The sequence below is a fragment of the Apium graveolens genome, chromosome 3 (assembly GCF_009905375.1).
Source record: "Apium graveolens cultivar Ventura chromosome 3, ASM990537v1, whole genome shotgun sequence".
Lineage (NCBI taxonomy): Eukaryota > Viridiplantae > Streptophyta > Magnoliopsida > Apiales > Apiaceae > Apium > Apium graveolens.
Window position 1 is genome coordinate 103,417,085 of NC_133649.1, and position 11,109 is coordinate 103,428,193.

The following is an 11,109-nucleotide window of genomic DNA, read 5'->3' on the forward strand; positions in this document are numbered from 1 at the left end:
TGAGGTCTTCTATAGATTCATCAATCTGATAGATAGCAACTCTAAGGTCATGAATATTTAATCTGCTAAGTGACAAATCATCCAGCTCTGGAAATCCAACTTTTTTGCCATTTGGATTAAAAGTAAGAACTTTTATACTAATCGATGTAGTCACTATGGCTCCTCATCTAGGCATATCAATAGTATTTCCATTTTCATTAATGTACTTTAGAAAGTATTTTGATTCGTAAGTCATTCCTCTCTGCTTCATGAATACCAAGTCTTTCAAATAAGCAGACCACCTAGCATTTGTAGAGTTGATTACCTTTAGTAAAGTTATGACATATTACAACTTCTTCCATGGATTGTCTCTCATTTGTTCTTATGAGATCTTCAACCTCTTTTATCACTCAAGAAAATACATCATCTTTTCTTTTGACTTATTTGTATTAAACAAATCAAGCACTATTTAAACTGAAAGAATCTTCTGTAGATCTTCAAGCTTCACATTTTCACCTATCCCTGTCAGATTCCCAGGATCCCTTAGAAATAAAGCATTACCTGTGAAGTTATCAACATTTGGAAGTCTAAAGCAATATCTTCTGCCATCCATTCTAGATTATGAATTGCCATTGTAGATTTTGTTAATGGTCTAAAAAGAATCGCTCTTTGGTGTTGGTGTTTTACTTCCCCATAGCAGCTTTTTCTTCTCTTCAAAGGTAAGTTCTGGCTTATCAACATTTGATCCTTCAGAATCAGAGATTGAGTTTATTTCAGGAATTGTGTGATCAGCTTTTGTTCCTTAAGCAGTACTATCAACAACATGAGTAGTATCAGAGGTTGTGACTGGATAAATTTCTGTTTTCTTAACTTGAGCAGTGTCAGAGGTTTATCTTGCAACTTCATCAACTTTTACTGGAGTGTCTTCAACATGAGTTTTGTCAGAGGTTGAGATGTCAGAATAAGAGTTTAAATCTTCCAGTATAGGCTTTGAGGATTCACCAACCTTTTCCTTTCCCTTATATTTCATATCAGCATTTTAAATGGCTTGAGACCTTAGAACAGGTCTTTCAACTTCAGTTTGGCTGATTTCTTTGATCACTACTCCTTTGGTTGGTCTTTGTCCAGGAATATCAACATATGGTGAGATATCATCTATATTTACTAATCTCAAAGATTTGAATTCTTCTTTCATTAACCTTAGTTGCTCAAGATTAACTCCAGGATTTTCTTTTTCAAAAATCCTTCTACACACCTCAGAATCATACGATGTAATTTTAGGTTCCTTGTAGAATAAAGCTGTCTTCTTTTCTTTATATTTCAGAGTTTGTAAAAACTGACTTGCCTCAACACCAGCTTCTACCTCTAGAATAGTTTGGTCTTCATCGGCATTTATGACTGTCTGAGTTTATTTGTAGTCACATTTGTAGTCAGTTCTTTTATAAGCATAGTCTTTAAGACTGGCTATTTTTCACTTCTCCCCTTCTCTCCACCTTTTCTAGATTGGCTAGTGGTTTTAAAAGCACCACTAGATCCAATTAGATTAGATCTCCACCTTTATCTCTCCCCGGTGTTTTACCATCCTTACTTCCTCCATTCGGGGCATCATCCCTATCATCAGCTTTTGTCTTTAACTCTTTGCATTTAGATTTAGAAATATCTCCCCCTTTTTAGCATCATCACAAAGCAGGAGAAAGACAATTAGCTCCATAAATTGTTGGACCTCATCTAATTTCCCAGACATCTTGTATTGAGTGGCTTCCAGCCTAGCCTGATTGGCTTTAATTTTGTCATATATGGCAATGATGGGGTTCAATTGCTTCTGTACTTTAAAGTCATTCTTGAATTTTCCTTCATGAAAAGCATCATTTAGTGCATCCATCTGAGCCTGAGCTTTCTCTTGTGTAGAATGTACAAATTTGATCATCATTGTAGAAGCTTTAAGATAGGCAAGAAATGAGGGATTCTTGATTGCAGCTTCAGCTGTCTACAAGTGCTTGGAAGCATTATGAAGAGGCTTGGGATAGGAATAATCCTTCCATTTAGAATTCCATTTATAAGATTTAGTGATTTCAGCTACCCTTGCATTGATTAGCTTTTTGTCTCTCCTTCTCATGAATATCTTCATAAATCTTCATCAGAATCTAAAACAACATTTATTTTAGAGAAATCCACATCATCTCCATCATCAAAATCACTACCACGACTAGAATCATCATTGGTTCCTTGACCTTCTGTGCCACTTCATCTTCAACATCAAAGATTAAGATAGAGCCATGAATTGGAGGAGTATGTGACCAGCTGCTTCCATATCATCAGGTTTTAGCTCATCATCTTCATAGATAGTTGCCTTTGTGTTATGGATAAAAAACTAAGGTTATTATTTGCTGTATTTATTACTAAGATTCGGGAGCTCAAGGCCTTTAATGGCTGCTCTCGTGTATCGTAGCTTAATTCTGCCTTTACGAGATGCCTACGTATCTCTGTGAATTAGAGAATCAAGCCAAAAAATGTAGTTCTGATTTGTGGGGTGAGGCCCCTTATATAGATGTGGGAGTCCTTGAATTGGACTTGGTATAGGAGACTTGGTGGACAAGCCTCTGAATTAGGATAGACTTAGGAGTCCTAGGAAGTAGGAAGCTGATTCCTTATCCTTTTAGGTTCCCTTGAGGCTAATCTATAAGGATTTATATCCTTATTCAATTGCTGATTTTTCCCTTATTAATTAATTACGAAATTAATTAATAATTAGGGCTTTTGGGCCTTTTTTATTCCATCAGGCCTGATCTGGTCCTTCAGGCTTAACCTTTCTGGTCTGAGTATCATATATCTTTTTATTGGGCCTAGCAGCCCATTAATTATAAAATCAGGACTTATTTATCCCTATCATTTGCCCCCCAACTTTTGGGAAACATTGATTAGGTTTCGCAGAAGTTAAATCTATTCGTTCCCTTACAGGGTTTCATTTTTGTATAAAGTGTGGAGCGACCTACACATTTACAATGAATCTTCCTTTTATTCAGGAATCATCTTAATTTCCAGGAATTTTTCCCTAATTTTCTGGGATTTTCCTTAATTTTCTGGATTTTTCCCTAATTTACTGGGATTTATCCTTAATTTCTGGATTTTTCCCTAATTTCTGGGATTTTATCCTTTAATTTTCTGGATTTATTCCTTATTTCTGAAAATATTAACACTTTTCAGAAAATATTTAAGGAATTTCCTTGGATTTTTTCCCTAATTTCTAGGTTTTATCCTTAATTTCTGGATTTTTCCCTAATTTCTGGGATTTATCCTTTAATTTTCTAATTAAATGATCAGAAAAATAGAACTTTTGCTGCTCAATACATCCTAGGCATTGTTGATCCACGCCTAGGAGACAGTTTCCTAACAACGTCTAGGAAACTTGCGTCCTGGGCGTTGTTGAGGACAGATGCTTCCTGGGCGTTGTTGATCCACGCCTAGGAGACGGTTTCCTAACAACGTCTAGGAAACTTGCGTCCTGGGCGTTGTTGGAGGCTGATGCATTCATAGATCCTAGACATCGTGCACCCACGCCTAGGAGACAGTTTTCTAACAACGTCTAGGAAACTGGCGTCCTGGGCGTTGTTGGAGACAGATGCTTCCTGGGCGTTGTTGGTCCACGCCTAGGAGCCACACTCCTCACAACGGCTAGGGACAATGCATCATGGGCGTTGTTGAGGACAGATGCTTCCTGGGCGTTGTTGTACCACGCCTAGGAGCCACATTTCTAACAACGGCTAGGGATAATGCATCCTGGGCGTTGTTGAGGACAGATGCTTCCTGGGCGTTGTTGTACCAAGCCTAGGAGCCACATTTCTAACAACGGCTAGGGATAATGCATCCTGGGCGTTGTTGAGGACAGATGCTTCCTGGGCGTTGTTGTACCACGCCTAGGAGCCACACTTCTAACAACGGCTAGGAATAATGCATCCTGGGCGTTGTTGAGTCTTTTCAAGCCTTGATTCATTCAATGAACTTTGATTTTAAATCTTTTCAAAATTCAAATTTTATGGGCTTCCCGCCTTTTTCTTAGGCCCAGGCCCGTTTGTGCATCTTCGAGCTCCTCTATATAAGAGGTGGAGTGTGAGTTTATTTCTCACACTTCACTTTCATAAAAATTTCTAAACTTCAACTCTGCAATTAGTCACTCAAGAATCGCCACCTCCAAGCGATTTTCGGCTTTCTACTCCGCCGCTTTCTGGGCTTATTTTGAAGATTCCGTTTGAATCTTCATCTTCTTCACTTACCTTCAAGAGCTTCCTGGGTTTTTGTCTTCATCCATGGCGGATTCTGATTCATCTCACTCCCATGTCCCCCAAGCTGTTGCTCGTCCCTCTAGGGCCAGCCGAGGTAAAAAATCTCTTGTACATTCCTCAGTTATTTCTCTTAGGGATCTTTTAACCGAATTCGGGCAAGCCTTTCCTAACATGTTACACTTAGATGCATATAATTATCCTTCTAGATTTGGTCCAGATCAAGTAGGTACCATAGCCCGCCTTTTTGGCATTTCTCACCCTTATAGGGCCGAGGCTCCAGGCCCAAATGATAGGGCCTGCTACCCAAAGCCTGGGGCCATTTGGGTCTATAAGGAAACCTTCTATGCTGGTTTTCGCCTACCTCCTCATCCCTTTGTTTTTCGCCTTTTGGCTGAGGCCCGAGTCTGTCCGACCCAACTCACACCCAACTCTTGGCGTTTTATTCACTGTTATATGGCCCAATCTCGTAAACATAGTTTTGAGCCAAATGTTTGTGTCTTTCATTATTTATTTAAATTTTTAAATGCTTCTGAGGACCAAGGATGGGTCAAAATAGTTCATAGATCCTTGGCTCGTTCCTGCTTTATTTCTGGCACCAATCCCGACTCGTATCCAACATGGAAGAGTGAGTGGTTTTATGTATTTCTGGATTCCGAGGAGGGTTGGGACCATTTTTTCAGGCCCAACTTCTCAAAAAGTATAGACGGGTCTTTAAGAGACCTAAAATTGGGGATAGATGAGGATGCGGCCATCAAGGCCATTACTGCTGATAACTTGCACCATTGCGCTCTCATCCTTTCAGAGGGTAATTTGCAAGGTTTAGGTCTAAGTGACCTTGGTCCCGAGGGTATTTCTTTCCCCTTTTTGTTCCATTTTCTCCATTCTCTATTTTTCCTTTTTCTTACGTGCTCGTATTTGCCTGCAGCTAGGGCAGCTTTGGACACGATCTTAAGAAGCGGGAGGCCCGTGCCGCCAAGGGCTCTGCTGTTGAGACCCACCGCGACAAGCGGGTTAGGATTGGTGACGGTCCTTCAGTCATGGTTCAGGAGGCCGTCCCTACCTTTTTATCCCAGAGGCCTCCTAGCCTTGATGAAGATACCTCTCCCTTCACCGTCACTTGGGGCCTTCAGAAGAGGGACACGGTGGTAGGGAGTTCCGAGGCTGCCGCCGTTTGGTCTCAGAGTGTGATCACGCCTCGTGACAGGGCTGAGATCGTAGAGTCTTCTGATGACCTATAGATTGAGCGTCTGGGTGCTCAGGCCGTGGCTTCTGTAAGCCTCTTCCTTTTTTAACTGTTTTTTTTAATTACTTACTGTACTTTGATATGTTCGTGCAGATGAATACTTATCTCCAGGCTGCCCTTCACAATTTGAAGGATGTGAGGACCAGCCTAACTATTGCTGAGAGGGACAAGGATAGGTACCTCAAGGCTTCCGAGGCCAACTTCACTCGTTTCCGTGAGGTAGAGAAGGAGCTGGCGGATGAGAAGGAGAAAGTTCGTAAGCTGGAGCTGGATGCTCAAAGGGCCCGAGCTGAGGTGATAGCTGAGAATAAGGCATCTCAGGACTTTCAGGATGTCCTAAATGCTGAGTACGCTGCTAACTTCCCGGAGACCTTTTCTAGCTGTTGGGAGCAGATAGTAGAGGAGATTGGGAAGAAGATTCCGGAGGTGACTCTCACTGCCTATCCAGTCCCTGATATTCCTGGGAAAGAGCCTCTTCTTGATGATATCCCTCTTTCTCCTATTCTTGCTTCTTCTGCTGAGGCCGAAGCTGTTTCTCCTCGAGGTGCTGATCCTGTTCCAGTTCCTTCTTCTGCTGCCGATGAAGGAAACATCGATGATGACTTCTTCAAGGATCTTTGAGTATTTTGTTTTTCTTATTTGGCCCATTGTGGCTTTCTATGTATTGACTTAATCGTATTCAGAACTTATTACCCTTCGGGGCTTATATTTTATATGTTGCTTTTCTTGCCTCTTTCTGTTTTGACTTTACAATCTTAATATGCATTTGAATCTTAAACATCCTTGGATTGGAATAATTTCAAACTCTTTAATATGAAGTCTGGTTTTTCAAAACCTTACATAGCATGGGTTCGACCCTAATCAATAATAACTAGACAATGTAAATTCTACTGGAATATAAAATCCTACGCAAGCAAAGCTTCCAGGTGCTTTTAAACCTACTTGTCACAATGACAAGTGAGAATCGTACTTCGCCTATCTTACACGTAGTAAACCTTCAGGTTTTGTGCGTGCCAGGTCCTCGGGACTTCAAAACCATCCATAGTTTCCAGCTTGTAGGTTCCTCTACCCTGAACGCTCTTGACTCTGTACGGCCCTTCCCAATTTGGGGCTAGCTTTCCTTTCTGTCCGACACCAGAAGCCTCTATTTTTCTCAAGACTAGATCACCTTGTTTGAAAAACCTCTCTTTAACCCTTAGGTTGTAGTAGAACGAAGCCTTTTTCTGATACTCTACTATCTTTGCATGTGCCTTATCTCGCACTTCATCAATTAAGTCCAGCGCCAACCTTTGCCCTTCCTCATTTTCCCCAGCATTGAAAGCTTGAATTCTTGGAGAAGAATGTGATATCTCCACGGGAACCACTGCTTCTGCCCCATATGCCAACATGAAGGGAGTTTCTCCAGTCGTGACTCTACAGGTAGTCCTATAGGCCCATAGTATTGGAAGTATCTCATCCACCCAATTATTTCTTGACTTCTCGATCCTCTTCCGTAGTCTATCCAGGATTATCCGATTTGCTACCTCCGTTTGCCCATTGGCTTGCGGGTGAGCCACAGAGGTGAACCGTAACTCAATTTCATTTTCTTCACAATACTTCTTGAATTCCTCATTGTTGAATTGTGTTCCATTGTCAGTGACGAGGATACGGGGAATCCCATATCGGCACATAATGTTTTCCCACAGGAATTGTGCGACCTGCTTAGTTGTGATTTTGGCCAAGGGCTTGGCTTCAATCCACTTAGTGAAATAATCAATGGCTATAATTAGAAACTTCCTTTGTGCTGTGGCCATAGGGAAAGGCCCTAGAATATCCATCCCCCACATAGCAAATGGGATTGGGGAGTTGATAGAGGTCAGCATCTCGGGGGGTTGTCTAACAACTGGTGCATGCTTCTGACAGCGATCACACTTCTTCACATATTCTTTGGCATCAGCCATCATTTCTGGCCAATAGAAGCCTAAACGGGTTATCTTATGAGCCAAGGCCCTGCCCCCCAGGTGTTGCCCACAAATACCTTCATGCACTTCCTCAAGATCCAAGCGTGCCTCATCGGGCCTGAGACACCTTAAGTAAGGAACCACGAAAGATCTTTTATACAGAATCCCATCTATCAAAGAGTACCTTATTGCTCGAATAGTTAACTTCCGTGCTTCAGTTGCGTCACTTGGCAACCAACCGGTCTGAATGTGAGCCTTGATGGGATCAATCCATGATGTCCCCAGGCCTATGGGAGCCACAAGCTTAACGTCTATGCTTCGTGTCTTCAATACACGGAAGTATACACTTCCTGAACTTTCTTCTATCTCAGATGAAGCAAACTTTGATAGCGCATCTGCCTTAGCATTTTCTTCCCTTGGAATGTGTTCAACATGGTATTCATTAAATTGAGTCATCACAGCCCTTACTAGGCGTACATACTTAGCCATCGTATCATCCCTTGCCTCAAATTCTCCCTTTACCTGGAATATGATAAGCTTTGAGTCTCCGCGGACCTTTAAGTTTTTGACTCTAAGTGTCCCAGCTAGACCAAGGCCAGCTATCAGGGCTTCATATTCTGCCTCATTATTTGTGGTTGGGAAGTCTAGCTTCATAGCATACTCAATTAAGAACCCATCAGGGTTTGCAAAACCAACCCTGCTCCACTGGAGTTTGTTTTTGATGCTCCATCAAAATAGAGAACCCAATACTCTTTATCATCCTTCTCTTTGCTTTCATTATCGACTCCCTTGTCTTGAGGTATGGCATCTTCCTGCCCCCCGACTTCTTGGTTGGGTATGGTACATTCCACCACGAAGTCAGCTAGTGCCTGGGCTTTTATGGCCGTACGTGGCTTATACTTGAGATCGAACTCTCCCAACTCTATTGCCCACTTAATCAATCTCCCACTTGCCTTGGGACTGTGAATGATATTTCTCAGTGGCTGATTCGTTAGCACCTCAATCCGATGAGCCTGAAAGTAAGGACGCAGTTTTCTTGAAGCCATTACCAAGGCTAGAGCGAATTTCTCAATAGTTGAATAATTCAACTCAGCACCATGCAAAATTTTGCTGACATAGTATACGGGTTTCTGGACCTTCAGTTCCTCCTTAACCAACACCGCGCTCAAGGCGCTCTCTGAAACAGCCAAGTACAAGAATAAAACTTCATTCAGAACTGGCTTGGCCAACAACGGGGCCTGGCCCATATACTTCTTTAACTCTTCAAATGCCTTCTGATTTTCCTCACTCCATACAAAGCCTTTGATGCTCTTTAGTGACTTGAAAAATGACAAGCACTTGTCTCCTGACTTGGAGATGAATCGTCCTAGCGCAGCAACCCTTCCTATGAGCTTCTGAACATCCTTGATGGTTTTTAGTGGTTCCATGTCCAGGATCGCCTTTATTTTATCGGGGTTAGCCTCAATTCCTCTTTTTGAGACCATCAATCCCAAGAATTTTCCAGATCCTACTCCGAAAGCACACTTCGTAGGATTCAACATCATCTTGTGGTGCCTCAGGACCTCAAAAGCTTCCCTTAAATGGGCTATATGATCAGTCTTTACTAGACTCTTGACTAACATGTCATCAACATAAACTTCCATAGTCTTACCAATAAGATCCTTAAAAATTTTATTCACCAACCTTTGATAGGTGGCTCCTGCATTCTTGAGACCAAACGCCATAACAAGATAACAATAAACACCAAAGTCAGTGATAAATGATACCTTTGGAATGTCATCCTTATGCATTTTGATCTGGTTATATCCGCTAAATCCGTCCATGAAACTCAGCATCTCATGTCCAGCAGTGGCATCAATCAAAGTATCAATTCTAAGCAACGGAAAACAGTCTTTGGGGCATGCATCATTCAAATCAGTGAAGTCTATACACATCCTCCACTTTCCATTAGCCTTCTTCACCATTCCAGGGTTTGCTAACCACTCCGAAAATTGAATCTCCTCAATGAAACCAGCCTCTAAGAGCTTTTCTACTTCCTGTTTTATAGCCTCTTGTCTTTCCGGGGCAAAATTTCTTTTCTTTTATTTCACTGTCTTCCGGCTTGGATCCACGTTTAGCTTATGAGTAATTAACTCCGGGTCTATGCCTGGCATATCAGCTGCTGACCATGCAAACACATCACTATTTTCTTGTAAAAATTTCACTAACTTCCCTCTAAGGGGCTCCTCTAATGTGGCTCCAATGAAAGTCATCCTCTCAGGATTCTTGGGGTCTAAAGGAACCGAAACCAATTCTTCTGCTGGCCTTCCTCTATCCTCATCATTTTCTCGAACATCCATATCTTCAATAGGAAGAACCTGCCCCCCGACTCCATCTGCCCTCAAAGAGGCCACATAACAGCTTCTAGCCATTTTTTGATCTCCTCTCTCTTCTCCAATCCCGTTTCGGGTGGGAAACTTCATAACTGAATGGTAGGAAGAGGGGACTGCCTTGAAGGCATGTATCCCTGTTCTCCCCATGATAGCATTATAAGTTGAACTAGCCTTTACCACCACGAAATCCAGCATCTGCATTGCTTGCCTTGGCTCCGTACCTATGGTGGTTGGCAATTTGATTATCCCTTCCACAGGACATTCTACTCCAGCAAATCCATATATCGGCATGTCGGTTGGTGTCAACTGGGAGTCATTATACCCCATCCTTAGAAAGGTGTCGTGGAGCAAGATATCCACAGAAGCACCATTATCCACAAGGACCCTCTTAACCGGGCTATTTCCTATTATCGGTGTTATGACGAGCGGGTCGTCATGGGAAAACTTCACACCCTCTAGGTCGGAATCATCAAAAGCCAATGTTACTTCTGTCCTGGCCCTCTTCGGGGCTTCGCCAACAATATGCATAACCTCCCTGGTGTATGCCTTTCTGGAATTTGTGGACAATCCAGCAGCAGTTGGACCTCCAAAGATCGTGTTTATCACAGGTCCTCGAGGGCGTCGTGGTCCTCCAAAAATTGCATTTATAACCGACCCTCTAGGTTGGGGATTCCGCCCCTGATCGTCTTGGTACCTCCTACGATCTTCAAAGTTCTTCCTTCCATTATTGTTTCTGTCCCCTCCATCTCCAGTATACTTGTTCAACCTTCCTTTTCGAATCAAAAACTCAATTTCATCTTTCAATTGCCTACACTCATCGGTGTCATGGCCAACATCCTTGTGAAACCTGCAATACTTGCTCTTATCTAGCTTGGCGGGATCAGCCTTCAAGGGCTTAGGCCAGCGAATATCTCTATCTTTCTCAATCTCCATCAAAATCTGACTTCTAGGAGCACTCAGCTTAGCGTATTCAGTGAACTTTTGCCCAGGTCCCCCCTTCTTGGGGGTTGAATCAGGGTTTTGTTCGGTTCTAGGATATTTTTCCTTAGCGATATACTCCAGATCAGTTTTTCGCTTCTTGCCTCCAGTGGGCTCATTACTTACTACGGTCTTCCTCATGCTTTCTTCAACCTTGATATACTTCCCTGCCCTCTCTTGGTGTTACAACATGTTTTCAGGGGGTCGTTTGGCCAAGGACATCTTGAAAAACTCATCCCTAGTTCCTTGTTGCAGTGCTATCATGGCTACCTTATCATCAAGGTCTGGGACTTTTAAAGCCTCCTTTGTAAAACGAT